The sequence below is a fragment of the Ambystoma mexicanum genome, chromosome 4q (assembly GCF_040938575.1).
Source record: "Ambystoma mexicanum isolate Mex_15411 chromosome 4q, UKY_AmexF1_1, whole genome shotgun sequence".
Lineage (NCBI taxonomy): Eukaryota > Metazoa > Chordata > Amphibia > Caudata > Ambystomatidae > Ambystoma > Ambystoma mexicanum.
The window spans coordinates 903,283,003-903,309,988 of NC_090928.1; positions in this window are offsets into that span (position 1 = coordinate 903,283,003).

A 26,986-nucleotide genomic window follows, 5' to 3' on the forward strand; every position below is an offset into this window, starting at 1 on the left:
TCTGATGATAGGCGCTCGCCATATCCAATTTGGCAAAGTATTTGGCAATTCCTATGCTAGACAGAAGTTCTCCCATATTTGGAAGGGGATGGCGGTCAGCAACCACACATCGATTCAATTCTCATAGATCTATGCATACTCTCAAATCCCCACCGGACTTTTTCACAACAACCACGGGGGAAATCCATTCAACCGCCTTCGCTGGTTCAATAATGCCAGCTTTCTCCAGTTTCTCCAACTCCACTTTCACAGCATCACGCAATGACATCGGTAACGGTCTAAGTTTTGCCGCCACGGGCCTGGAACCCTCCTTCAGCACAATTTTGTGAATCATCCCTATCAAACACCCAACGCTATTATTAAACACATCTGGATATTTGGCAATGAAACTTTTAGAACTATCATCCAAACTACAGTCCATGGATAGTTTTTCTACATTTAACACTTGTTCTTTACTATTGGGATCTAATTTAATACATAGTCCCCTTTGTTCTCTCCATCCCAACAGCGTCTCACCCTTCATGGTGATATATATTTTTCTGCGTGTAACCCTGTCTTTAAATTTAAAAGTTGCAGGACAACATCCTACCACATCGATCCTACTGCCACTATAGCCCCCAGATGTCTTGTCTGACGGGCTTAAATCATCCATCCTACCTCCCAGCACATTTTCATACACCGCCTTTGACATCAAAGTGATTTTGGAACATGAGTCCGCTAGCATTTTAACTTGGCAACCATTCACTTCCACCCAAGCTGAAGGATGCTCGCATTCATCCATTCCGGAACATTGAACCATATTCACAGTAATAATTTCATTTTATGAACCTTCATATTCATCTGCGGATGGCCCACCTGGCTCCTCAACCAACATAACGCTCCTCCCAGGACCAACACTGTAATTGGCACAACAATTTGCAAAATGTCCCCATCTTTTACAGATGTTACATATAGCTCTTCTTCCAGGGCAGATCGGAGAATTAGATAGGTGGCGGGCACTCCCACACCTAAAACACAGGCGCTCCTGTCTCCTTTTTCCCACTTGTACATTTTCTTCTTGCACAGATTTATTTGCTATTTGGTTACCATTACCACCCTTGCTTTGATACATGACAGTCGATTTGGCCGTTTTGCCCTTCTTTTTCTTTTGGTCTTTTGCGGTTTCTATCCTCTTGTCACCTACTTTCAAGACCTCAACCTGTTGGATAGCTTTGGATTCTTTCACAGCATGTTTTGCCACACATTTCAAAGTATGCTCAATTCTTTTTGCAATCCCAATTACTTCATCTAAGCAAGGGTCATCTTTTAGCCGCACTTCCTCTCTGATCCTGTCATTGGCACAATGTAACATGAATTGATCTCTAATATGTTTATCCAGACTTACACCAAATTTGCAGTTCAGCGATAAATGCCTAAGCGCAGTGATGTATTCCTTTACAGTTTCACCCTCATGCTGAGATCTCATACCAAAGTGATAGCGTCCCAACACAGTACTTATCTTTAGTTCAAAATGTTTATCCAGCTTTGCCAATGCTACATCAAAGTCATTCATACCTTCCTCAACATCCAGTTCGCTCAATTCAGGTAAAGTTTCAAGAATTCGCTGCCCCTCATACCCCAGAATATGCATAAGCATAGCCAACTTTCTTTCTACTGACATGCCATTGCCACATGTGGCTTTCACATAATGGAGAAAACCTTTTTTCCAGGCCCCCCATTTAATTCTCGGAGGGCCCGGGGTCGGTAAAAACATCTGGGGACCCGGGATTCCGGATACAGCCATGGTGCCAATCCAAGTCTGTAGTGCTCTCCTAAATCAGCTACCAATCCACCAAAAGCGAAAAACAGAATGTCACTCACTTGCCACCTGCAGCCAATGTTTCAAAATATAAGCTCTCACCTCCTGTAAAAACACTGCTCTCCTCTTAACAATTCCACCATGTGATATCAAAACCAAACATGCGCAATATTGCTTGCAGGTCTCCAGAAGGTAAGCTCAGAGAAGGTTCAGCGCACTTTCCCTTCAGTCCAATGTCGTAGGCCAGGTCGGGGGGGGGCAGCTCCTCGCCCGTAGGCCTGGCGGTTGGAGGTCTCAGTCCGGCTCCAGCTCAACAGCTCCAGATAACTACTCCCACTCCAGCTGCTGCTTTCCTCTTGCAGCACATCCCATCCTCGTCGCCAATGTAAAGCAATAAACTGGGCACAACAAGTTGAACAAATGGTTTATTGCTTGTAGGGATAAGCTGGGTAGTAGAGACCCCCAACCATCTGCACAAGTAGACTGACTCCTCAAAGAATAACATTCTAACACAAGGCTCAGGATTGCTCTGATGTCATCAATAGCTAGGATTCCATCAGTAGAACAAGGGATGGAAATCAGATAACACATTAACATATAATAGAAAAGACATCAACATAACACTGGGCATAACCGTTCCACTCGGGGGGACAATGCAAAAACAAAGAGGTGATGGCTGGAAGGTTTAGAATTAATCTTAAACCTCTGGCAATTGCTCTGGACGATCCTCTAGACCATCGTTTTTCACCTGCCAAGCGAATGTTGTATATGAATAAATGCCCTAACCCCACGGTTGAGAGTGACTGGGGCAACAGCGATGCAGCGGAAATAACATCAAATATGTTCATAGGGCAATATCGGAACATCAATATCCATTTAGCTTTATTTCATCAGTTCATATAACATGAAAGTACAAAGGGATAGATTTTCATTTCACCATGAATTACATACACATTGCTCGACCAAATCACTGTCTATTAAGCAGTCCATATTGTTTGATTTTTTTTCACATACTCATATGACATGAAGATCCCAGAGGAGTTCAATTTCATTCCAGCAACGATTATACCTCTTTTATACATATTTTATAACATGCCACATAACACCATTTTTGGTTCCTTGTTTTATAGAACAACATTGGGACATCCATATCCTTTATCATTATTATATCTGCTTGTGTAACATGAGTATATAAGGAATTTGTTTTCATTATAAACATATTGCTAGAACACGCCATTGTCTATTAAGCAGTCCATAGCGTATGTCATTATTTTACATATTCATATGACATGAGCATGCCAGAAGAGTTCAGATTCATTCTAACAGCAATTTTACACTTTTTTGACAACATCCAATATCACCAATTCTAGTTCCTTGCATGCCTAGTGTATCCATAAAGGTGCACCATTAGTACAATTGTAATATTGACTCCATGTAAGGGTGGTCCTAATCAATGCTGTGTAACAAGGTGGAGTGCTGAGGTTCAATGCCATGTCATGCCCCAACAAACCTATGTCATAGCTGTGTCTCTACTTCAAGTGGAGTGATTATACCAATAGTTCATTCCACTCAATGCAAACATTGAGACCATTCCTGATGGTATCTAATCTATGTATCCATTTTTGTTTGTTGTATGTGAGCAGGTGGTCAACACCGCCATCCCTTGGGACTGATGTAATTTGTTGTATACCCAAACCAGTCAGGTCTTTGTCTGTGTGACGTAATGTGGTGAAATGTTCAGCGAGTGGTTTCTGGGCTACATGATGCCTAATACATGACCTTTGCTGAGAAATACGTTGTTTGATTGGTCTTTTAGTTTTGCTTATATAAAGTAAGTTGCAGGGACATTTGATCACAGATCACAATGCAATTATTGCAATTCGTGAAGCCTGCAAGTGTCCACTTAAAATCATTATGTTTGAAATGCTTGATGTTATTAGTTAGCGGGCATGCTACACAGTTCCCACACCCAAATTGTCCTCGGGCAGATGCTAACCCCCACAGTGTACCTGTAGAAGGGTTTGCCAGTGGTCTGTAAGTATAGAGCAGTCTAATAACATGTGTCTGATAGTAATTATGTGTGCATTTTTTATACTCAGATTACTCCACATAAGGGATTTTATTCGAACATAATCAGCCCTGTTGACCCAAGTATGATGTGCAGCTATAAATGCACTCACTCGAAGGGCAACCCAATTGGGTAAGAAACTCAAACTAAGGCAAATGATTTTTATTGAGCCTACTTATATATGCATTTTATACATAATTGAATAACCCCGTTTATCATTTTTCTTCCCCATCTCCTTATATTCTCATATACATACTCGTAACACGTCAACTTTTACCATGTGAACTGTTTTTGCATTTTTCACCGTGGGTTTTTCAACAATTGAATGGGATATTACTTATGACACATGTTTTTAACAACCATGCAATCATTATAATCTTTACCGTTGACCTATCTTTGGACTTATGGAACACACCAGCCTTAAGAAAAACCATGATGATCGAAATATGTGTTGGCTGTTCTTCATAATAAGAGGCAGTTCTTTGACTGCTCTCTTTCAAAATATATCTTGTGACATCATTGTTGTTTGAATTATTTCTTCAAAGACTTATAGATGTCAATTAATTACTTATATGGATACATTTAAATATCAATATTACGTTAACTGTGTATGCGATGGTGCCTCATTAACATTGTGTTATACTGTTTTGAAGTGCCCAGTCGCTAAGCAGGAGCAAGTGAACTACTCGTGAAATTTAACAGGGTAACCTAAATTTGTCATGGAAAAAAAAACTCTGCTCTGGACCACAGCATTGTAAGAAGTCCAAACATTCTATGACAAACTGACCAATGGGCAAAATATTCAAAGTCTTAACCACTGTTGTCACTCACTGTCAGAAATCCAGCATAATTTGCCCTTCACTTTATTTTAGCTGATGAAAGACATTGATTGACTGAAGGTGCACTTGCGCAATCTGAATAACACTGGGCCTAGTAAGATCGTTGTCTGTCTTCCCCTGTTCCCCATCCCTTGCCTCGTTGCACCTTGAAGGACTTGTGTATAGGCACGATATAAATGCCATATCATATCATATCATATCAAGGTTCTGCATTACACAGTTCGAAAGAAGGACCTTCTTCTGAAATTCTTACAAGCTCTACTGTAGCCCTATTAAGTGAGTTAAGCAACTTGAATGTAATTGTGTAGTGTGCAGAACATCCTTACTCATAACGCCAGGCAGATGTTGACAGGACAAGCATCCTTTCTACTTAATGTTCAATATTTTTAAAATCCAGACAAATTTGTCCTTTTGGTCTCATGAACTCCACTAAACCAAGGTATTTTGTTTATTCACTCTCCCCTGACTAGCTGTTTAAGCAATCTGTATTCTCTGTCATTGTAGAGGTTTCTGTACCAGTGCACTAACAGCTGTAACTGGTCCTCACTGATGTTAGTCAGATCAAAAGACCATTCATCTTGTCAGAGAATTGAAAAGCACTTGATTCTTTGGATCCCTCAGAAACGTCAGAAAGGCTAATTATGTTTCCAGCCCTCTTTTCGAATTCCTTAACTATAATTTCAGCAGTTTCTTCTATTTGTTTATGCAGGTATTTTAAAAATCTTTAAATCTGTCTTGACTATTTGGTCCTTTCAGTTGAACATTTTGAAACATAATAGAATATGACTGGTCAAGCCTTGCACATTCTTAAAAACCCCACTAGATATGCAGGGTGAGCTCCTAAGCACTGCACCAATGATGACAGTTCGCACAATATTTACCAGTGCTTGCTGTAAAATGGTCCATGCCACAACAAGCACATTTTATATTTGACGCAATGCTACCACTATGTACAGTAAATCATTTATGTTCCATTTACTACAAACACAATCTGATTGCAGTAAATGTCAAATAAAAGTTACAAACATCCCCATACTCTGCAGCAAGGATGAGTACCATGTAAATCATACTCATCCTCCAGAAACTCTCCTCGCCAATGTGATTGGGGTAGTAGATTCGGCAAGCCCTGCTGATTCATCTCCTACCCCTGTCTGGCTGACCAGCATATTATAGCTTGGTTCTAGCTGAGAAAGCTTTCCAGTTTCCCATTTCATAAAGGCTCCTCTTTCATCACTTTTTTATGTCTAGACACAATTCTAAATTGCTGCAGCAGTTTGTGGAAGAAAAAGTAAAGTGTCCTTTTGGTTTGTGGGGCTAGGTTTTGACACCCCTGAGAATAGGTAATGCAGAAAGGTATAGACCCCTACAAACTAGCCTATCCATTTCTTGTTTGACATGATTTTCCCTCCTTTTGATTTCAGCATTTCTCTAAATGGTGATGTGCAGCACTTTACTGCCCATGACCAGATTCAGTTTAAAGAAAAATCATTCAATACCTGAAACATGTCAGACAGCCAGGGCTGCATCCTTACAACTGAAGGTATCCTGATTGTACAGTCCAGCTCAGTGCTAATTGCTTTCAAGTCACATTTACCTTGGAGTCTAAAATGGTATGTTTTACATACCCACTGCAGTAGATCATATATTATCCATCGAGAATATTGACATTGTGTCACTACTATTAAACATTCTACTCTATGAGACAGTCAAATGCAATCATATGCAAACTGATTAAGCTTTTAAGAAGGCGACATCCTCTCACATGATACACATAATAATTCTGGCTTCATCTGCCCTAAATGTGCCACAAGTGCTTTTCCATCCAATATTTGTAAACAGATTCTTGGTATTATTTAAGATTCACTGGCATACTTTGAGATATTCCTGCAGGACGCCATTACTCTGCAACATCTGTTCCACGGTTGATGGGGTTGGCTATGTAATGGACAGTTCAGACCACAGTCTGCACATGACTCCTTGCTTCCTCGACATTGACAGCAATTAATTCTGCACAGGCAGTGTTGTTATCATATGTTTTGGATACATCCAAACCATTTCTACACATCAAGACAATCTGACCGCTAAACATAGTACTTGGCAGCTCCCCAACAGCCATCATGCCTGCTTCATTAAACTGCATTTTTTTTAGCTCAGTGATAATTTTTCCTACATGCACTCCTGCTGCATGAGTCAGTGCTTTGCCTATGGGTGTTCGTGACTGAGCACTATTTGCAATTACACAGCCCCGGGCATTCCTGTGCTTTTTGTAATTACTGTGCTCCCTCAACGTTTCTTTTAACCCCTTAAGTGCCAGGCTATTATGCAAGTCTATGCAAAAAGGAGAAGCATACCTGTCCTTGGCACAAGGGAGAGGCAGAGAAACGCGAAGAGAGGGAAAGAAAAATAAAGAGATTGAGAGAAAATAAACAAAGAAAGGGACAGAGGGAACATGGAAGAAAGAAAAGAAACAAAAGGAGAGTGAAAAGGAATAGAGAAAGGTGACGAGCGCAAAAAGAAACAGAAAGAGAGAGAAAAGAAACAGAGACAGGAAAACGAAACAAAATGAGGTAGATAGAAAAGGAACAGACAGGGGGAAAACAAAAAACAGAGGGAAAAGAAATGAGTGTAACAAACTGTCCTCACATCTTATATGTGCCTTCATAATATAGGTGCCTCTTATTTGGTGTTTTTAGATTCCAGGCTTAGGTTAGCTGGGAGAAGACATACCATTTCTACACACTCTAAAAGAGATAATGTTAACTTGAATTACGTGGCCGAGTTTCATTTTTGCCTCACTTTAGTTTGCGTTCTAGCATCCTAGATTAATTGTTTGCCTTAGTATGAATGGCGTGCCTCCGTAGTAACATTTATTCTTCATGCCCAAACACACCATACAGAGACAAACTATGCCACTCCCATACAGCAATTTAAAATCCCTCCTTACAGACATCAAACAAAAGAATTCTACACCTCGAAATTCTCCACACACCACACCAACCTAAACCAATCCATCCTAGCACCAATGACACACTGAGCTCCCATCTAGACAGAGACCGCCTATAGGCACACACAAGCACGTCCACCCGCATGTACACTCACACACACAAACACACACGTTCACACACACCCACACTGTACTTATTATTATAAGATGTATGAAGCACAGACTATGGGCCGAAGGTCTCTAGGCGCTGAGAGGGAGAGCAGCTCACACACAAAAACCAAGCCTCATGTAGACTAGGAGGCAAAGTAAGAGCTGAATAGGTAAGTCTTTAGTGCCTTCCTGAAGGGGAGATACTCAGCCTAGGCTCTCAGATATAACGGAAGGGCATTCCACAAGCTGGGGGCCAGCACTGAAAAAGAGCCAACAGGTTTTACATTTCCGGTGAAAGTAATTTCGGGTATGGTGGCGGTACTAATACTTGGCCTGTGGGGCTGCTGCAGGTTCACTTTCTGCAAACTCTTCCCCTGAAGACTCTACTGAAGACACAACACTAGGAGGGACAGAGGATCCCCGCTTATGAAAAATGGCAATATAATTCTTGTTTGTTGGTAAGATACCAGTTGGTACAATTAGGCGCTGAGAGTAACGTAACTGCGTCCTGCGCAGGTGCCAGTACACAGCTAAGTATGATCTGAAATAGTAAACCAAGGCATACATTAGTCTTCAAAAATGGATTTGCAGTTTTCTAATAAAAATGTTCTTCATTAGTAAACAAAAATATTTGAATAGCAATGTTTTACTAATATTTTTAATGTCACAACAAGGTAATTTTACCCAAGACATGAAATGAACAATAATACAACATGTCTGTGACATTAGTGAGATGAGTGCTTCTATAATGTAAGGGTTATCTGCATGAATGGACACAAATATATATATATATACATGTTAAAAAGTGTCTGAAACAGTTTCGATGCAGTGGTCTGTGAAGCTGGGTGCAGTAAGTGTTGCACAGGGCCGTGTTCTGTATACTGTATGTTTTCCCCATGATGTGCTGTGTAAGGAGAAGTTCAGACATTTCATTTAACAAGGTCACAATGTTAAAGGAATGTCACAGCTGGAGACTAAGTACTTAGTATGGTGTTGTGGCAGGTAGGTTAATTGTGAACTTCAGGTGGATGAGATGGCCCTTGTCTGTCACTGATCGCCATGCTTTTTAATATAGAGTTAAATATCACTTTCGGAGGCGAGCAAGGCTGGCTATAGCCCTCTAGCCTGAGCCAGGTACGCTCAAGCGTAACATTCCAGCCCTGGAAGCCCAAAAAAGCAGTATTTATCACTATTAGCACCCCTAGGCCACCATCTGGAGTGCTGACACTTTTTTTTTTAAGGGAACCAGTCTCGGAGCAATTCGTACTACCCTTAAAAAGAAACTACACATGTGTCGCAATTGGAAATAATTATTTCTAGGACCTGGAGGTGTTCCAGGAGGTGCACATGGAGGCTAGCGGGTGGTCTCTGGTGGGGTTTGATGTGAGGCACCTCCTCCAAGGACAAGGTGAAGGCTGGGTGGAGGCCCAGCGGCCCGTCATGAAATGATTCTGCTTGCATTCCCGGCCTCCTGATTTGCAATCTCTCTCCTCAGGTGCTAATATATAAAGCAATAACATATAAATAATAATCGTAGTGTAAATCAAGTTCTGGAGACTACAGTGTATGGTATTGCAGTAGATCTGTAGATGTACAGACTGGATGGAACTGTTGACTGCTACTTTGCATAAACATCTGGTTAGGCTTGTGTATTCATTACGGAAGAGGAAAGAAACTAAGAGACTAAGCATGCATGGCGTAGCAGGCAGACAACTTGGAAAACTAGGTTGAATATTGTAGTTTGCGGACATCTCACTTTCGGAGTAGCTGGTATAAAGCCAACAGGGTTATAAGATAGAATGTCAAGTAATTTGTGGTCAGCTCATGGGTTGTACGGTGTCCAGTCAAAGGATCGAAAATAAAGGATTGAATGCCATTTTTTTCAAAACCAAAAGGACCGAAAAAACAAGTTTCGAATGCTTTTATATTTATTTATTCATATATTTTTTAGATTTGTGTGCAAAAAAAGTTTTTTTACAAAGGAAAATGGGGTTAGGGATCCCCCCCATAAAAAAATCAATTAAAAAAAAGCATTCAAAACTTGTTTTTTCATCACTTTTGGTGTCGAAAAAAAGGCATTCAATCCTTTTGTTTTAGATACTTTCACCTATAACCGGGTTGTACAGCAGTTGCACAGATGAATGTGATCAGCAGGTCATAGAACTACGTTTTACATCAAAAGCATTTGACCATGTGATCATGTACATTCTCAAGTGTGGTAACTCGTCAATATGATGCATCTTCCCCTCCAAAATTAAATATCGTTGATACTTTGTGATTTAGATACACTAACCTAAACTTTACTGAAAACATTCACACACTGCAGTCTTTTACATTAGAAATACTGTAGTTATGAATTATGTAACAGGAATGGAATTGCAGAACTGTCTTAAACAAATAAAGTTAACTCATACTGACCTTTGCCAAACAAAATATAATTAGCTTAATACAGGCCTGATTACTTCTCCACAATTCTCCAATTTCAAAAATCTCTCAAAACGTGACTTTTTCAATAGTACCCATGGACTAAACGCAATGGACGCTCAGAACACAACTCACAGTACTGCACTAATGTTAAAAAGCTGCCAGCCCAAATGCTAGCAACTCAAACCTTTTACAGCACTAGGCTGCTCTCGGGTTAGGTCCGCGCTTTAAACAATAAAATACATTAAAATAAAAAATAAGTCTGGTCTGCAATTATTTGAAACAGAAAAAAACATTTCTTGGCTAGCACTACCACACAGTTCTTTGGCACTTTTCAGAGTGGAGGAGATGATAACTACTGCAGTCGCTCTCTCCATTAGCCCCTTTGAACTTAGTGAAAAGAGGGTGGGGCAGCCGAGAGGGCAAGAGAGGAATGTAGGGTGAGCAGTGTTGTCATTGCACTGGGTTATTTAAATCACCAGCTGGCGCTACGCAAGTATTAATGTAATTAGCAAACCTACAGAATTACATAGCAGATTACTGTGCAACACTGCTTATTGTGTGCCTTGTAAACCCAGACCACGGTCATGTTCAGGGCTTTGACTTTGACCTTTGATGTTATAGGTACTAAGGGGATCTTTAAGGATGGGACTGCACCACAGTCTGGGCTCTCCCTTGTCTCTAATTGTTATGTTCCATAAGTGGAGAGTTGGGTTGTATAGCCCAGAGACACTCGACGCTCACGTGCGGGGGGATAGCTTCTTTATTGTCAGGCTATTGCTTCACCTCATCATGCCCAATGCACTGGCACTTGAGTAGAGGTGTGTGTGGCGGCAGCTCAATGGGGCCACCCAGAGACCAGGCACTGTGCATCACATGCAGGAATGCCTGTCTCAAAGCGTTTATGCCAATCAGTTTAAGGACATGACATCCTGAGGGAGTTTTAATGCATTTAGAGACCTGGGATATCCTGACTGGGAAAGATTATAGAAATGTACCTAATCCATTTTTCCATGTAATGCTCTGATGTACTTAATTAGTATGAAAAATAGAAGAGACTCCGTGACTCTGCGCCAAATTTTCACACTTAGTTAGATTTAATTGTATAACAAACCCTTGATTTTTCAACCTTGATTGGATTTTATTACATTACAAGCCCTTGATAACACGTGTTGGGGAGGATTATATTGGTGGTGAGAAATAAAAATTGCAATTTTTAATGTTCGTTTGAAAATATGAAAGGGAAGGTGGGTAAGGGAAAGCAAAACAAACAAAATAAAATAAAAGAAATGTATAACAAACACGAATGGAGAGAGAAAAAAATGGAGAGAGAAGAAAATGCATTTTGTTAGCAATATTATCCAAGTACTAACTCTTATGTTACGGTTATATTCTCTTCAGTAATGGGTCACTTACCTGGATTGTATGCATTCATATCCTTTCTGGGTTACATCAAGAGGGATTAACCCATTTTTCATACATAATTGGCAAGAAGGAAGTCTGGGATTAAGCCCAAGATAAATATCTACCACCACATTGAGCAAATATATCTTGAACAATCCGGGTAAGTGACCCATTACTGAAGAGAACATAACCGTAACATAAGAGTTAGTACTTGGATAATATTGCTAACAAAATGCATTTTTTTCTCTCTCCTTTTTTGTTATACGTTTCTTTTCTTTTCTTTGTTATGCTTTCCCTTACTCACCTTCCCTTTCATATTTGAAAATGAACATTAAAAATTGCAATTTTTATTTCTCACCACCAATGCAATCCTCCCCATTACCCATCCTCAATCTCTGTCAAATTTACTTATGCATTATTCTAATGCTTCATGAACAATGTATATATTTGTCTTACTAATTGGTATATATTGGGGAATCACGAATTGGGGGGGGGTAGATTGGTAATTGCAGAAATGTTGAGATACAATTCTATTGGTCAAAAACAGGTTGTTTCGTCAGCCCGGATTTGAAAAAGGCACTGCTGAGCCGAAACACGTGTTATCAAGGGCTTGTAATGTAATAAAATCCAACCAAGGTTGAAAAATCAAGGGTTTGTTATACAATTAAATCTAACTAAGTGTGAAAAATTTGGCGCAGAGTCACCGAGTCTCTTCTATTTTTCATACAATTTTCAACGGCTTAGGCTTTATACCGTTGACTCTGAGGAATTGCGACAATTGATGCCAACCATGCTAATGAATAGCAGATTTTGGAGTAACTTCAACTAATAGGGAGAACAAGGAGTCACCCACAGGACCAACTGTACCAAAAAAAGCCAAACTTCAATATTACTTAATTATTAGACTGAGGCGTAGGGAAACAGAGTAGTTGGAACTAATGATTCCTTCACTTTCAACAACTCCATATCAGTACATAATTCACAAGCTTCCAGCCGAAAAGGAATGTCTCTATTTTACATTCCCTCAATTAATTGCTTATGGGAATGAAGAATGTGCCTTTTCCCTGCTCCTGCTGATAATGCCATTTCCAGAATGAAATCGCAGAATTGCTCAATGCGGGAAAACACATTTGGAGGTTTCAGTTGCTACCCCATTCTCCCTGTCAAGTGTTTGCACTGAAGTCTTTTTACTGTCTTTATTAATAATGCTAGACAGTGTACACACATTAACTTGCACACACTTTTACTTCTTCCAGTTTTTTCTTCACTCTTGGCTTATCACACTACTCTTTTTAATATTTCACTCTCCTGCTCAACAGTTCCTTTGTATTTTAAGCATGCCTCTATTTATCCTATTTTTGGAAAAAACGACTCTCGACTCTTCTCTTCCTTTCAATTTCTGCCAAATATCTATTTTTCCTTTTCTTTCAAAGCTTCTAGACCCCATTGTCTACTCCCAAGTTTCCCCTTTCATTAACTTTCATTCTCTTCTCCATCTTTTTCAGTCTGGTTTCCGGCCCGTCATTCTACAGAAACTGCTCTTCTTTCAGATACTAATTCTCTTCTTCCTTCTCAGCACTTTAAACTTTCTTCTCTTCTTGTTCTTCTTGATCTTTCGGTGGCTTTTGATACTGTTGATCACATCATTCTTCTTTCCACTCTTGCTGATTTGGGTTTCCGTAATTCAGTTCTTAATTGGTTTTGCTCTTACCTCTCAGGGCGTACCTTTTCTGTCTCTTGGTCAGGTCACTCCTCTTCTACTTTTCCTCTTTCTCACAGCGTTTCTCAAGGTTCGGTCTTGGGTCCTCTTCAGGTCTCTCTTTATACATCCTTTATCGGCTCCATTATCTTTTCTTTTAGTTTCTCTGACCACCTGTATGATGTTAATTCTCAAATTTTTCTCTCTTTCAATTGCTTTACTGACTCTATTCACTCATATTTGTCTTGTCTTTTTACCATCCAATCTTGGATGTCTGCCCATTATCTTCATCTTAACCCCTCGAAAACTGTTTTTTTTCCTCCTTCTACTATCCCACCTCCTCTTACTCCTTCCTCTCTTTTGTTCCCATCCTTTTCTCTTGCTATCTCTCCTTTAACTCGCAATCTTGGTGTTATTTTTGATTCTTCGCTATCTTTCTCTACACATATCTCCTTTATTTCTCGTTCCTGTCACTACCAACTTTTTAATATTAAAAAAGCCAGTCAGTTTCTTTTCTTCTGCTAAGCTTCTTATCTCCTCTTTAGTTTTTTCTCAGCAGTTTTATTGTTCTTCTCTTATTTGTGGTCTGCTTCTCATCTAGCTTCTCTTCACTCTATTTATCATTCTTCTACTTGAGTTCTCTGTACTCTTGCCATTCAAGATTCACTTATTTCTGCTTTGCATTCTTTGCATTGGCTTTCCTTTGAAAATCGTTTACTTCTTAATTTTCTTCGTACTATCTTTAAGTCCTTCTATGGTCTTGCCCCTCCTTATCTCTCTTCTTTAGTTCTCCAAGCTGTTCACTACGTTCTCAATCTCTCTTGTGTTGGTTGTTCCCCGTGCTCTGTGTGCCCTATGGCGTTTCTGTTCTTTTGCTGGTCTTGCCTCTAAGGCCTGGAATTCTTTTACTCATTCTTTGCATTCATCTGTTCTTTTTCTCTTTTTAAGTCTTGTTTAAAATAACATCTTTAAATCTCTTGGTCTGCTGGTTTCCTGATTACTTGCTCATGTAAACTGTATCATTGATACTATGCGCAGCTCTTAAGCAGCAAGCACTATATAAATTAAATACAAATACACATTGTTAACGCACTAAAAATTCAGAATAAGGACCTACATTTGTCCCAAATATCAATTAATTACTTTTTAATGCTTAGAAAAAATGTGTGCAAGTGAGTATTTACACAAAAGCCCTCAGTAAATAGAAATAGAGAAAAGATATCCATTCATTGAGGTGGACAAAAGCCTTTTAAATATGTCTTTTACTAAAGACAACTGTGCAAATACTCACTTACACACATTTGGAAGCATTGAGTAATTACTAGATATGTGGAACATAGCTAGGTACTTAGGTTGAATTGCGATTCTACCACCTCACTTGCGGGCGCAGTTGGTGAGTTTACTCTTGTGGTCCGAGGGAATTATCTTGTGTATTAATGCTGGTTTTGGGGATTCATAGTGGATCTCTCTCTTCCTCACTGGGTGGGATGTAGATGTCTCTGCTGTGTTTGGCTATGGAGCCTGCATTGACAAGGAGGCAGCTGCGGCTTTAGTTCTCAATTGTTTCATTTTGTCCCTCAGTGTTTTCCTGTGCTTCTGTTTGGCTGGTGTTAATGTGTGCAGCTTCTTGTTGTGTGTTGCATTCATCTTTGCAGATTCAGTGAAGGTTTTTCTTAGAGAGGAGATTGTCTTCTTGGATCCAGTAGAGGTTGGTAAGGGGGTGGCGTTTGGTGATGAGCGATGCACCCTGTAGTAATTGAAGAGTCATGGATTCTTAAGGTTTCTGGGTACTTGTCTGTTGTTGGTCATTTCTTGATTTCCAAGCTCAGTCCAAACATTTAGATCATCTGATCCTTGATGGTGGGTGTGTTTTTGTCTCTTTGGTTGGGTGTTCTCTGCATGGGATGGTTTGGGTGTAATGGAAGTGCGAGTGTGACTGATCCTAGATGTTGCTGGTATTTCAAGAGGTATCTTGACACATAAAAGGTGAGAGATCTTGTAGGTGGGTTGTTGGAGTTAGAACTAGAGAGTGTACCGCACAATATCAATAGGTAATTGCCTTGTATGTGAGCACTGACATTTTGATTCTCTTCACTGCTCAGGTTCTGCTGTCTTGGGCTGCCTTTGTAATGGTCTTGCAGGCTGCTGGTGGTTCTGGCGTGGTGCGTTTGAGGAGTTGTTCTGGAAGTAAAAGCTTAAGGGACGGTAGAGAGGGAGGATTCCCAGGGCATGGCATGGTAGAGGGCAGACACCATAAAGTTGTGAGGCTGCTACTAGAAAGAGTTTTCCGTAAATGAACAGGTGCCATTGTGCAAACAGCGGAAAGAAAGCAACACAGACCAGGCAGCAGCAAGAGTCAGGTAGCCCAAACACAATAGTGAGGAGCAAAAACCGTGGACTCTACAGGAGCAGGCACCATTGTGCAAGGGAAAGAAGGCATGGAGTAAGTAAAAGGGAGCAGATATTGTAGTGGGGAAGGTGCCAATGTCAATGTAAGGGAGCGTACCGAGGAGCTGATCACAACGCAGAGTACCTGGGAACACTTCATAAGGGGGTACATGGGATAAATTCGAAATGGGCTGCACCTAAAGGCAAATCACATTGGGCTGAACCCAGAAGGTAATCACATTGGATGGTACCAAAGTGGGCAAATATGACAGTGTGATGAGCCATGGAACAAATCAGTGGACAAAGACGACAGTGCGATATACCCAGGAGCAAAGTCACAGTGGGAAAATACGACTGCGGAATGCACCCAGGAGCAAAATCACAGTGGGAAAATATGATATCGGGAAGAACCTAGCTGCAAAATTACAATGGGGTGACCATAAATCAAGAATTACAGGCAAATATGATAGCAGCCTAATTACAAAAGGCTGCATGTGGATGCAAGAATTACAGAGGGGAACTAAGACAGTGGGGTGCACCTACAAGCAAAATGAAAATGGACTAATATTACAGGTTAATGCACCTATAAGAAAAATGGCAGTGGGGTGTAAATGGGAGAAAAATCCATATAGGCAAATATGAAAGTGTTGGGAGCAAACGTGACAGTGGGATGTATTTGGAAAGAAAATCCCAAAGGGGATGGAACTGGGAGAAATAATCACAGTTGGCAAAAACAACAGTTTGATGCATCTTGTAGAAAAATTATAGTCAGCAAATATAACACTGGGGTGTGCCCAGGAGCAAAATCACCATGAGGGGTTGATGGTAGCAAAAATCAGAGTGGGGGAAGACTACAACAGCAGGATACATCCAGGAACAAAATCCCAATGGTAAATACGACATTGCAGTGTAAGTGGCCCTGAAGACTCAGATAGGACTAACCAATGTCTTTCTTTCTTTCTCTCTCTCTCTCTCTCTCTCTCTCTCTCTCTCTCTCTCTCTCTCTGTCACTCTCTCTCTCTCTCTCTCTCTCTCTCTGCTCTCTGCTCTCTGCTCTCTGCTCTCTGCTCTCTAGTTTGGTTCAGGTCCTACTACCTCTTGCAGATTGCATGTCTGGAGATTCTAATCCACACTATCAGAGAGGGTGCCTGGCAGGGCACTCATCAATCAGGGGACCTGTTTTCAAAGGATGTCATGGGCCTTTCTTCTGAAATATGGGAACACTTTGAAGAGGAAGTCTCAAGCACGATTCACACTCCTGCCGCCCATTTTAAAGTACCAGGAACGTTCAAACCGGAATATGAGACATATGATGAGCAAATAAACCAGCAGAGAGCCGCAGTTGGGCTCTGCCCAGTACCTATCAGAATAACAGCACCTATTGAAGTACCGACACCTAAGAAAACCTGGACAGTAAGGTACCCATTGAGAAAACCATATTGCTGAGTGAGACAGAAAGACAATTGTCAGAATGTAATACCCGAAGAAGATAAGAAGATCCTGAAGGAAGACGAATGATGACGTCATAAGAACCCGGACTGACTCACATATAGAAGATATAACGACCTGAGAATGATGACAAACGAGACAAAACACCATGGACAAGTGACATCCTCAGCCTAGAGTAAACCAATTGATGTCAAGAGGTCAGAAACTTGTGCCATAAGCACGATGCAGATATCCAGTTAGTTTAAACGTGTACATATGCAAAGTAACTGCAAGAAGCACAGAAATCGTGAGGCTTGCTTATGCTTAGTAGTAAGATAGATTGTGGCAAGTGCCACATGTACATGTCTACCTCAAGAAAGCACTTTATATAAAGTACACTTCCACTACGCACAAAAGCAGAATCAACCAAAGGTTACTAAAGGTCTCGAGAAGAGAGTTTTGCAGCAAACAAATCGAGAATTAAAGACGGAGAGAAGCTCAGACGAGGGTAACCATGCCAAGAAACCAAGGTCATATCGTCTGAAATAGGCCAACAATGGATACAATTAATGAGAAGAAGAACAAAGTATCCTGTTCAGAAAGGTCAAGATAAGCCACAGATGGCAGACGATGGGCAGAATTAAATCAAATACACGAAATTGCAAGAAGAAGAGGCCTATTTCACATTGTCGGAATCACGTGACCAGACAAGCGAGAAGGGATGAAACTTTCACACCTATGCATGGACCATTGCCATGCCCAGACGCCTTAACATTCCCAGACCAAGAAGCAGACTCGAGGCCAACCACAAAGAAAGAATTGACACATGACCACTGAGGTGATGATTGATTGTAACAATAATTGGAGGGAAGCTGGGGGGGGGCAAACAAACTCCCTGCACCTGGCCGGCTATTCTGCACGCTGCTAAGAGCAAGTGGAAAAGTATGAGTGGGGTTGATGCCAACCCAATCATAGTGGACCATGTAATCTAGGGTCCTATAGTTAGCAAAACCAATGAGACGTTGTACTTTTAGTGACGTTTACAGTAGCCATTTTGAAGGAAGGGCTTAGCTGCCTCACCTGACATTGTCTATCCAATCCCCTCACCCCATTACCATATACAGATATAGTACCTATATTAAAGTTACCTTCCTAAAACCAATCAAGTTGCATGCTAAGTTTTAAGAGTTACACGTCAGTGATGATGAGTTTTCGGTATAAATGTTATGTTTTTTCTGAAATAAATTGGAGTTGAAGCGAGAAGGAAGATCGAGCGATTGCTGATATTCATGAACTCCCCGTTTTTTGTACTTATCATTAAACGGACTCCCTTTGCCAAACTATTGAGTTGTCATTCTTGATTTGGTGCAAGAGTATTAATCTGCATCCCCATCCATCTCAAGGGTGCTGCTACTCAGCTTAAAGTGCTGTTTGGAGACCCCCAGTCCTATGAGCTGGCTGGGGTCCCTACTGCACACTTGATAGCAGAGATTGAAGGTTCAATTAGAATCGATTAGATAAGACACCCATTGGCCGTTGACATAAGTAACTCCGGGTCCTCGGCAATATCACGGCTGCCAAACTCTGGAACACACTGCCACTTAGCATTAGAACCTTGCCTTCTCTTAACTTATTCAAACATAAAGCTAAGCTTTGGCTAGCTACTGCATCTGACCAACTGTCCTCTTAGGCCATATGATCGCTGCCACCTTCACTATGCCTGACTTCTATCTCTTGCTACTCTGCCTGCCAACCTGCACTGTTCTTGTACTTTACTGCCTTTGTTCATGTAAGTGAGTGACTGTAATTGTAACTGTAACCCTGCCATTCATGTACCTACTGTTTGAAGATATGCGCCCGGTTGCCCTCGGGCCTGGTGCGCTATACAAATATAATAAATACAAATACAAATACATGCAGAAGTCAAGGCATGGTGCAAAACGACCAAGGAACAAGAGTAGGGATGGTGAATCCACCTGTGTTTTTACAGCAGGGTGGAAATGGAGTTGCACAAAATCACACGGTGCAACAGCAAGCGCCGGGAGCACAGTAAAGTTTGCAACCTCAGAATATGACAACATTTCCGCAAGGACAGTCTCAACAGTCGCCATTGCAACTGTTACAGACAACAAGTACAGGGCAGGTACTGAATTCTGGAATGAGAAATAACACTAGTGATGGAGGAAGTCCATTCACTAAGTTTGGGACAAAGTTATATATGGATTAGGACAGCTCACTGGAAAACCTGATGTGTTCTGTCCTATCAGTGACACCAAACCCTCACGAGGAACCAAGGGTAGATGTCCTTATAGGGGATAAGGAGTATTCTTTCTTAGTTGACACAGGTGCAACACGATCGTGTATACGTGAAGGGAAGTTTTCTTTATCCGGCAATGCCTTAAATACTCAGTGCTTCACAGGAGCAACAAGTCGTGTTCCTTTTACAAAAGAACTTCCAGTTTCCATAGGAGAATGTGACATGAATGTGCCACTGCTATATTCAAGGCAAACCCCAGTAAATATATTGGGATGAGACCTAATGACGAAGTTAAACATGACAATCTCGTTCACGGAGAAGGGCATAGTATGTTGAACTCCAGAAATGCATTATTTGAACGTATGTGAAATGATTAGCGCATACGCAGTACAAACGACTATGAGAGCTGTTCCATTGGAACCAGAAATATTCACGTATGGAGTGCGTATATTAATGTCATGGTTAGCAGGCATTACAGACAAACCAATGAGGACCCCAGATGAGTTTTTATTTAGGCAGAGAATACCTATGCATGAAGAAAAGGGACAAGTGTTTCCCTTGGCAATACACACAGCCATTGTGCGAGGAAAAATGGCATTGATTGACGGTTGTGATGACGAAGGCAGACAATGGTGCACAGTAATCGCCATTGAAGAAGGACACAGACTGACTGACGTCACTGATGAGGATCTGTTTGAAGAGCAAAAAGGTATAGCTGAAACAACAGTTGAGGTTAATCTCATATATTGAGTGAAAATGATCAAAAGAGAAGTGCCCCAGAAAAAGATGCTGGCACAAAAACGTCCTGAATATTTTGACGACGACATGGCAAAGGTGCCTGTCTCAGTGTGGACTACAGGCCCTTATGACGTAGGCTTGTTGAAAGGAGTGGGAGAAGTAAAGTTTAAATTGAAACCAGGAGCAATTTTACCAAAAGCACGACAGTATCCCATGTCTAGGGAAGCAGATGAAGGGATTTTAAAAACAATTTCTCCTATGATGGAGCAGGGCATTCTAGTGACGTCAGAGTAGTCAAGCAACACTGCGGTTTATCCGATTAAAAAATCAAAGGGAGGGTCTTGGTGTATAATCCAAGATCTTCGCCCAATAAACGTTATTGTAGAGGCCGAGTTCCCTCTAGTCCCTAACCCATCCACAATTCTATGTAATATACCCGTTGTCGAGGCCGAGTTCCCTCTAGTCCCTAACCCATCCACAATCCTATGTAATATACCCGTTGAGGCGAACTATTTCACTTAAAAAAAAATTCTCAATCCCATTGCAGAAAGATTCACAAGATTTGACGTCATTTACGCTCAGACAAATGCGTTTGAAAAGTACAAGGTTACCTCAGGGGTACTGCGTGTCTCCTTCTATTTTCAACAGAGTCCTGCAGATGGACTTAAGCAATAATGCATTGGAGAGTGTTGTCTTGCAATATGTGGATGACATCTTAATTTGCAGCATGACAGAGGAAACGTGCAGACACGATTCTATTCAGCTATTCACTGTATTGGCTGAGAAAGGATATAAAGTTGACAAAGAGAAGTTACATTATTGTCAACAAGAAGTGCTGTACATAGGCCAGCTGATCTCACATGAGGGGAAAAGGGTTACCCCTGAAAGGGCTGAAGCCATATTAAACACAGCCAAGCCACACACGATAAACAAATGCAGAGTCTTCTAGGATTATGCAATTATGTCAGGGCATGGGTCTTTGACTACAGCTCTTACAATAAACCCTTGTTACAGGTGCTAATGAAAGCACAGGGGATGAAAGAAAAAATGGAATGGAACGAAACCATGGAGAAAGGGTTTGTCAAACTAAAAAAGGCCATTTGCATTGCACCAGTTTTAGGGATTCCCAATTATGCAGAGGAATTCTACCTGTTCTCACACACGAATGGCAGTGTTATGACAACAGTACTCACACAGAGAACCACGTTGGGGTACAAGCCCCTGGCATACTACAGTGGGAATTTGGACCGGGTGATGAGAGGTCACTTCCCATGTGAACAAAGTTTAGCTGCCGCAGGGTTCGCCATATACAAGGCTACAACCATTGGGACGCTCAATGACGTTTTTCATTGAGCATGCACTATTTGCCATTCTAGAGAAACCGAAAGGCACATTGACATCTCAGAGAGCTTCTGCTCATGAAGTGATCATATCAAATCCATCGATTAAGATAATTCGATGTAAGATAGTGAACCCGGCTATGTTGATAGCAGAGCCAGTCACTGAAGGAGAGCCAATCCATGACTGCGCAAACTATGAAGAATTTTATGATGAAATTCCCAGAGTGAAGGAAAATGCATTGGCAGAAGGAGAAATCGTCTTCGTTGATGGTTCTTTGAGAATCGATCAAAATGATAGGCAGAGATATACAGGCACCGCTGTGATGAAGCACATGGCAAATGGAGAATTTCGAGTACTCATTAGTGCACGATTACCATCTCATTATTCAGCACAATCTGCAGAATTATTGGCGTTGATACTCACGCTCGAGAATCACACAGACCAGGAAGTAATGGTGTACAGTTACTCTGCCTATGTGACGTCGACAGAACATGCAGGCTTAGCGGGCCTGAAAAGGAGGGGCTACCTCAGAGCGGATGGCACGCCAGTGCAGCACGCAGCCTTATTGGACAGGCTAATTAAGGCACTACAACTCCCAGTGGGCATAGCGGTCGTGAAATGCCCCGCCTACACGAAAGGGACAGATTTTATCTCACGCGGAAATCAAGCAGCAGACACGGAAGCCAAGCGTGTGTCGACCAAAGACAAAATAGTAATGAATGTGGAAATAACTGATGTGCATGAGAGAATGATTGTTGCACGAAGTGAACCTGAAGGATATAGTAATATGTAGAAAACCCAGTTAATGGAACTCCAAGGGGAGGCACCACAGGAAGAAAAGAACCTCTGGAAGCAGTGAGAGTGTTCTTTAAACCCCTCCGAGAGCTTGTGGCGACAAGACAGCACTGGTAAACTGGTGATGCCTATAGCCTTATTGAAAATAGCACTGGAACAGTTACACTATCCAGCGCACATGACAAAAGAGAATCTAGCAGCGACGATTGCTAAAGACTGGTTTATACTGAACTTGGCTTAGCACGTTGCATTTTTTATGGTGAACTGTATAATCTGCCAACAGTTCATGGCTGGGCATACACTACGTGTAATTAGAGGAGTCATCCCAAGGCCTAACAGACCTTTTCAGCACTTGCATGTTGATTATGTCGATATGATTCAAGCATATAATGGGTACAGGTACCTAATTGTTGTGGTGTGTCCATTCTCTAGATGGGTAGAAGCAGGTCCATGTACACACCCAGACTCTACCTGTGTGGCCAAATTTCTGGTGTGGGATGTATTTCCCAGATGGGTAATATGTGAGGTCATGAGGTCAGACATTGGACCTCACTTGGTTAACGCAGTATTTGAACAGATCAGCTTGTTGCTTGGTGTAAAGCACAAGTTTTCTTTGGCGTATCATCCTCAAGGAAATGGGATATGTGAGAAGTTCAACGGCTTGTTAAAGCAAAGGATAGCCAAGTTGAAACTTACTCTAAGGAAGGGATGGCTACACTGCCTTCCACTGGCACTGTATGCACTCAGAAACCAACCTGGTTCTGACCACCATCTCACGCCACATGAAATAGTGAAAGGCAGAAGAATGCACACGCCACTAGCACCCCAAGATAGAGCTAGATGTGATGCTCAGCCAACAGGGGAAGTGTTAGGTTCAGAAATACAAAACTACTTGAATTGCATGACATCTTGGCTTACTGTAATTTCAGGACAGCTGCAGCGACGACAAAAAGGGTGCAGGGCAGCACAGAATACAGAAGGAGATACTACAACAGACCAAGTTCAGGGTTTACATGTTCCACAATTGTTCCCTGGGGACACGGTCCTGATGAGAAACCACACGAGTAAAAAGTGGGTTGAGCCAAGGTTCAACAGTCCCTTCAGAGTGGAGGACGTCACTCCCTCTGCAGTCAAGTTACAGGGAAGAGGAGCTTGGATCTTTTTGGGTGACATCAAACCATACATCGGAGAAGACCCTCTGCCCTCACCCCAACGCGTAGAGACTACAGACAATGGGGAAGAACCACAGCATGCGCAGACAAGATCCATGACGAGGAAGAAAGACGCATGACCAGCAAGGCAAAGGCAAAGAACTTTTGTGCAATGTAGTGGCTTCATTTTGGACATTTCCTCTGAGCAAAATAAGGGGATAAGGACATGAAAACACGGACACTCTGTGCATCCTAGTTGCAGGGTGAAGAAGAAAATTGCACGTAGAAGCCACAACATAGTCTGTTGACTTTGAACTTTGGACGGAGGTATATTGAAGCTTTGAAAAGAAAAGATATGCGAAATTTTGATTGAGGATACATAAATTGGAAGAAAATACAGTATCCAGACTCTTTCAACACAGAAGCTTTATTTGGACTCACATATGGTGTCACGCAGTAGTGACATCACTAAAGACGTTTTGATCTACCTCGAGTTAGTACTGAGGTCATACCCGTCGTTAGTGGGAAGGCTCACAACATAACCGAATTTCTTCAGGACCCTGAAAATGAAAAGACAGTAAGGAAGATGCTCATCGTGATTGCCGAGCAGTTCCTTCTGCTTCCAGAGTACAGGGATAAGAAGGCAAATGTCCCTGTCAGCAGAAGATAGCAGACTGGCAAGCAATGTGTTTTCTCGCCTAATTGAGCACATTCCAGAGCTTGTGGGGAGACCTGCCAGTGTTGATGTCCTCACTTGCATTAGAGACCCAGCGAACTCTACACAGATGAGCATGCTCCTGCATGGTATTGTAATGCAAGTCGAACTTTCTACTCATCATCAGAATTACCGGAGAAGAATGTAAACTTTCCGCCGAGGGATAGATCGAGAAAGTGTTGCCAGAGGGCTTCACTCCTGCTCATGCTGACAACAAAACGACATGTCTTCCGGAGTGAAACAGATAAGAGGCATTGACTGGGAGCTTGTTTATTTTGAACACGCAAATTAAGGGACTTGCTGAACTTATTACCTTATTTGACATTTTCATATATGGAAAAGAGAACTGTTTCCAGAGACAAAAGACAATCTATTATTCAGGCAAAGAGAACAATCATTCCAGTATCTGCAACCTACAAGCAGAAACAGCAGAACCCGGATGTAACAACATTACCTAGAATGTATTAAAGAGTTAGGGCCTCATTACATGTTGTCCAGTAAGGGAATACCGTTACCGGTAATGAAATACCACCAACGTTATTCCCCCAAGCCGAACACGACCCGGACCCACCGCTATTAGTGGACCCGTAAAGTACGGTGCCACTAATAGCGGCGGGGCCGCGTGCGCGCGACCCCCACACCGTAATTAGCGCCATGGCGCTAATAGCACGCAATCACAACCCATGCGTACATGGCAATACCGGCATCCCAAAGACCCAAAAAGCAGTTACCGGCATGGCGCTAATAACAGCAACGAAAACCACACGTTAACAGACCTGAGCAGTGTTCCCATCTGCCACAGGTGGACACAATCAGCACAGGTGGAGGCAATGGAGACAGGCAGCACTAAAGAGCACACCACACCCCTTCCCACACCCCTTCCCACAGCAAGATGGTCCCAATACCAGCAGCATGACATGGGCCTGTGTACATGATTGCAGTGCAGCACCAACAACAACAGGCAGCACAGATGAGACAAAGGAGGAGGAGGAGGAGGAGGGCAAGACTGGCGCAGCAAGCACCACTAGGGCACCCAGAAATACCACAAGGGCAGCCAACAAACCCCCGGATTCAAGGCGAAGATGACCATGGCATGTGTAAGGCACAACTAAATGTGCATCTGATAGAATGTGCCCATGCCACTATGCAACCACCAGATGAGCATGATGTGGATGTGGATGAGTATGGGTGAAATGCCCCGCCAGGACATGCAAGAGGCGATGGCATGGCGGGACAGGATCTGCGTCAGCATCTGAATCAGGAATAGCATCATGTACAAAGGTGGGATATCATGGATGGAGAGATGTGCATTGTTGCCCTTGTGCCCATTTTGAGGCCCACAAAGGCCCCTGTCCCAAAGAAAATCACACATACACAATGATGGAGACCATGCCTGTGTTTCAACCTCAGAACAGTGTATTTCAAACATAATGTGAACAGAAAGTGAATGACCCCAACTGTGGAAACGCCCTTACCCCCCTGCCCCCACAACACCCCCGAATACACCCTTACCCCCTCCCCCCACAACACCCCCGAATACACCCTTACCCCCCTCCCCCCACAACACCCCTGAATACACCCTTACCCCCCACAACACCCACGAATACACCCTTACCCGTCTCCCCCCACACACCCCCGAATACACCCTTACCCCCCTCCCCCCACAACACTCCCACGTGAGCCTCAAGGCGTGACCGTGTCCCTCTCCACATGTGGCAGATAGTCCTTGATGGCCCTATTTGTCAGTGCCTGCTCTGTCTTCGGGTGGTTGCGATGTGGTGCGCCTCAGGTTGCGCATAGACCGGCGTAGGGGGCTAGTTTGACGTGAACTCCCTGAGGAGGCGGGGCTCTGTTCTTCCTGGGTTGGGAGTGGGCATCTGCGCTCAATTGCATCTGCAATGCGGTTCATGGCCTGCCTTAGTTGGGCCATTTCATCGCAGATCCGGTTGGTGCATGCCTCCATGCACTCCCTTGTCTGCTGTGCAAATGCACCAATGTCCTCCCTCAGACGCCCTGTCTCAGCCACATGTTGCCCTACTAGACCAGTGATTTCGGTCTGCCGTTGAAAAATGGCTGGTAGGTCATGTTGCATGGTGGCTGCCGGTGGTATGGCTGATGCGCCTGGATCCATTGCACTGGCATCAGGTGAGGATACCTGGGGGCTCCATGACACATCTTGGTTGTGGGTGGGTGATCCGCCTTGGCTAAACAGACCTGGTGAGTACATCGGGCTTGACAGTAAGGGCTGTGTCGGTATGGGGCTCTAACTCAGATCCTCAATGCCAGGTGCTACCTCTGCATCCGAAAGTGGGGCAGTGGCTGCTGCCTCACCCGTTGAGCTGGTGGCAGCAGAGTGCATTCCCTCAATGCTGCCTTCACTTGCTGGGAGACACACTCCCTTGGGTGCCACGACAGCAGCAGGCATGGCCTCTGGCTGCGTCAAACTGCTGCTCCTGCTGCCTTTGTCCCTGTGATCATGGTCACTCCTCCTGGGTCCCCTAGAGGATGTGGCGGTATCCCCCGTGGCATCCCTCCTGGCTTTTTTCCTGGGTGCGGGAGCAGGTGTTGAAGTGTGTGGATCCTCAGTTTCCGTGTGTGATCCTGCAGGGGTGAGAAAAGGGGTAAATCATCATCTATGGGTCGACCTGCCTTATGCAGGATGCATACGTCATGCCATCCAATGCATTTGGGGCTCTTCAGTGTGGAGGCAGGTAATGGGGATGTTGGCTGGCTCATGCATGATTGGCCCTGTTTTGGACGGGTATGTGGTGATGCATGCATGTCTGTTTGTGGCTGGATCCACGGCATTCATATGGACACATGATTGGGGGACCCCTCACCCTTCAC